The sequence below is a fragment of the Triticum urartu genome, chromosome 2 (genome assembly GCF_003073215.2).
Source record: "Triticum urartu cultivar G1812 chromosome 2, Tu2.1, whole genome shotgun sequence".
In the NCBI taxonomy this organism is placed as follows: domain Eukaryota; kingdom Viridiplantae; phylum Streptophyta; class Magnoliopsida; order Poales; family Poaceae; genus Triticum; species Triticum urartu.
The window spans coordinates 614,696,594-614,700,919 of NC_053023.1; the positions used below are offsets into that span (position 1 = coordinate 614,696,594).

Genomic DNA, 4,326 nt, shown 5'->3' on the forward strand with positions numbered 1-4,326 from the left:
TCTTCTCAGTTTGCGTCTTCAGCGTTCTCCGTGAGGTGAGTTCTACTTATCTATTTGATTCGGTGGCTCTATTGGCGTAATTAGAATATGATAGTATGTATCTTGATTCAGCTCTGATATGATAGTATGTGTCTTGGTAAATACGTATCTCTGAATCTTGAAACTCTAAAATTCTCGGATTACAGTGAAAATTTAGTGAAACACAGTGCAGGCCAAAATAAGATGCAATACACTATAATAAGAAGGAAAGTTCATGCATACACCAAAATCCAACCAAATAAAATCAGAAATTTTCTGAATTTTTAGTATACCACATACACCACTTCTATGCAAATAACTTTAACAAATTTCTTTGAGTTGCAAAATAACTCAACTAATCAGGATTTCCTCTAGCTCAGAAACCTCCTATCTGACAAAAGAATCATCTCCAGCCCCAATATCAATCACCACTTTTGTCCTGGTGGGATCATCTTCGGAATTCTTCGCTCCTCCAGGGGTCATCTTTAGTCTTTCCTCCATTGTGAATATTTTGTTTCTTCTCATAACAGAAGAGGCAGTAGGGTTGGCATAGAATTCGCCTCTTCTGTTATGACTTCCATGGAATGTCCCATAGATCCTTTCTGGACTACTCGCACCTGTGATGAGAATTCATCCCATGACATAGATCCGTTGTAATGTAGAGTTGTTTAACATTTTATTGTGACCAATATATCTCATGCGGAAAGCAGTGTCATAATTCACAATGAACTAAGAGATATAGCCAACAGGGATGTGTGCAACGAAACAACAGAAGCATCAGAGCATCACCTTGGTCCAGCAATAGCAAGTATTCTGGCCATGTTGCCATTATTGTCAGAATCAATTCCATCATAGAAAATGAAATCGATTGAAGTCATGAGAGATGAGTGTGGCAAAAATGGAGTCAACTCATCTTTACTTGACAATGATCCTTCTGTATGGAAATATGAATAGAGCGCTTTGAGGACTGGTAAAGTATCTTCTCCACCTTGCTAGAAGCAGCATAAATATGGACATTGCTTCCGTGGCCTAATGCTCCCAACAATAGCCCTACCTCGTTAGGAGTTAGTGGGCACATACCTTGCCTTCTTCCTTTCTCTTGGTTATTTGTCTCAGATCTGAACACAAAAAGTTGGCGATAGGTAGCTTTATGTCACTATCAAAGTATTGAGACCTGAAATTGCTCATACATGCAAGGTTTGCATTGCTTCCAAATGGCACCCTGATCTCAGTGGAAAATATTTTGGGGTGACCACAAATAGCATATGAGAAGAAACAAAATATTGAGACAGAGTCCATGTCTATTTCGGATGAACTAATAAGTCAAACATTGTTCAAAAAATCGACTAGTGCATACAAGTAGTTGAACACTTTTTATACGATTATGCACATATCATATAAACCTTCAGCTGCAAAATAATGACCATCAACTTAAAAGAAAATATTTTAATTATGCTTCCAGATTATAGTACATATGAAAGAACATACAGTCAAGGGATGGGTGGTATTTTAGCCAAAAATACGACAAAAATAGTACTGAATTAATTTTGACAGTGCATCAACATGAGGTAGATTGAGATGTGATCCCATGGAAATCCGTAGTCAAATAGTTTATGAACAGTCCAACAGTACATATGCTTCTGAAACCAAAGAGAAACAATCAGCACGACAACAATTAAGCAGTAAGTTAATGCCAAAACTCATGTAAATTCTCGTTGGTAGCAGAAACCTGAATACCTTGCATCACTTTATTTGTTGAAATGTAGACAGTTGCTGAATTTAAACACTTTCTACTCATTTGACAAAATTTATATTTCTTCATTAGCAGTCCACTTTTTCACCATGAAAACACTATGTCAGAGCAGCAATAACACTGAACTTTGATACCCAAAAACAAAGATGTCTGAAGGTTTTTTAAACAAAGATCTCATGTTTTCCGTACTCTTAACTACATTTACACATTTTGCAGAAAAAGGAGGGGGCAATATTGAAGGTACTACAATAATCTTAGCAGTGGCATGGTGCCTAAACAACAGTAATTTTTTTTTTACCAAAAACTCTTGTCAATTTTACAAACATCTAACATAACCCAATAAAAGAATCAGGAGGAGGGGAGCCTGGGAGAGATAGAAATCTCAGAACCTATATTTTCAGACGAGGAAGAGGAAGAGAAAAAAGAGGATGATGGAGGAATACTTACAGGAGAGAACCAGGCAGTCGTCGTCGTTGATGCAGGTGTCACTGGCGATCGTGTATTATGGAGAGGGGAAGGTAGCGACAAGATCATCTCGGCTTGAAACGAGTATTTAGCTTGTAGGATAGCTATGCCCTAATAAACAAATAAATACGGGGCTGAGATCAAAATAAAAATTACAATGCCTCACCTCTGCATATGGGCAATCTATCTAAATTCAGCTAACTGAATTTCTTACTAAATTTGACCAAACTGGAGCATGGAGCAGATACTTCCCATGGGAGAATAAATCAATACATGCTCCTGGCATGGAAACCAGATCAGTCCCCAATTAAATTCAGCTAACAACAGTATACGTGGAACATTTTTTAAATAACAACATAAAAAAGAGAAGGTTGCTGTTTTTGCATGACATGGAAAGAAGATCGTCATTCTACGATTAAATTCAGCTAACAACTGTATATCTAAGTTCTGGGAGAAATACACCATCAAAATTAATGGAAGAAACTGAATTTAGATAGACAACCAAACACAAATGCAGATTTAGGCCAATATGTATATGTCGAGCCTATGAGAAACATTACATGGCATTTGAAAGATGGAAAAATATAGGTTTGCAACCATCAAATCAACAAATTTTGTTTCATGATTATCCAACTATGTCATAAATTAAATGATTAATATGGGATTTCTAAAATACCTTTGAGATTCAGAATGAGATAAATGCTACCGTGGTACAGTAGTGGATTCCTAATTGGGAATAAACTTATACACAGGCCAAAGCCAAATCACAAACCTAAGAAATAAGGAAATATCTAAGATGGTCAGATAAGATATAAATTGACTCCTGGGCTTCCTGCACAATACTCGTCCTGCATAACACCAATCAATCTAAACTTCAGTAATGACTAATAAGAAGAACACAGACGCACGCATGCACACACATACAGAGGGAGAGAAGGAAAGAGGAAAAGAGAAAAACCAGACCAGAGGGCAGCAGCTAGGGCATGAAGGCCATGGAGCCTCGTCCAGCTGGTTGAAGAAGTAAGGGCGTGGAATAGATGTTGCTGCTGCAACCGCGCATCTTACGCGGGGTCTGCTTTCGCTGGTCGGAGGTAGGGGGCCGCGACCCTGGCTCCAAACGGAGACCTCCTACTGCTGTGCGCAACAAAAAGAGAAAAGTGGGATGGGTTCCGGCGCCGGTGCGACGACGACAGGACATGGCAGGAGCTCGGGGGCGGGGAATGGCAAGGCAGGCCGGGCCATCGCCAGCGCAACGAAGGGAGCGGAGGGTGGAGGCGGGTCATGGTCTCATGGCACGGCCGCCGGGCGACGAGGCTGCCACACGCCGGGAAGCCTCTGGAAACGCTGCAGCCAGCCAACGGGGCCACCTTCGGCGTCGCCCACACCCAAATCCACCCGCAACTGCCGTCGGCTCGCCGCCGAAACCTACCGCCGCTCACCTCCAAACCGCTCGCCGTTTCCGCTCCCAATAGTTTTAGAAATTGTGGGGAGTGGGGTGAGCTCCAAAATGGCTAAAGCGCATCGTAAAAAACCAGTTGGCAGGGGGAATAAATTACCTCGGCTGGATTTACTAAAAAGAAACCTCGGCTGGAGAGCAGTGCGGGCGGGCGGCTGCGATGGAGTCAAATTGCGTGCCGGCTGGGTGGGGCTGGGTCGTTCGACCGGGATGAAGAATTACTAATTCTTCACCCTGGATATTAAATAGACTTATATATATATATATATATATATATATAAAAACTAACAAAGAGGCTTGTTCTAATTGGGGATTAGCTCCTAAGTTAAACAGAGAGCCTTTCCCTTCTATTTTTGTTTCATTTTCTCTTTTTTTTTACTTAAGTTTAATAGTAAACTAGTTTTATCAATATATGAATATTTGCCCATAATTTACTTTGCAAATTTATACACTTTCGCAAACGTTTGGGAGCTATTTGAAAAAGTTTGGAAATTTTTATAAAAAAAGGCACTTAAAATATTGATTTGGTCCCTGTTTTCAATTGTTTTCGGGCACTTAACATTTCATTAAATGCACGTTTCTCCCTGAAAATACTAAGTGATTATTTGCAACATTGCGAACATTTTCTTTTTCT

General features: G+C 40.1%; 1 long non-coding RNA gene across 1 annotated transcript; it reads right to left on the reverse strand.

The window, feature by feature from the left end:
• Positions 1 to 220: 220 nt before the first annotated feature.
• LOC125539192 lies at positions 221 to 3,862 on the reverse strand. The gene is made up of 2 exons (XR_007296724.1): positions 808 to 3,862; positions 221 to 635 (listed from the first exon to the last, which is right to left on the reverse strand). It is a non-coding gene; the product is annotated as an uncharacterized LOC125539192 (long non-coding RNA).
• Positions 3,863 to 4,326: the final 464 nt, after the last annotated feature.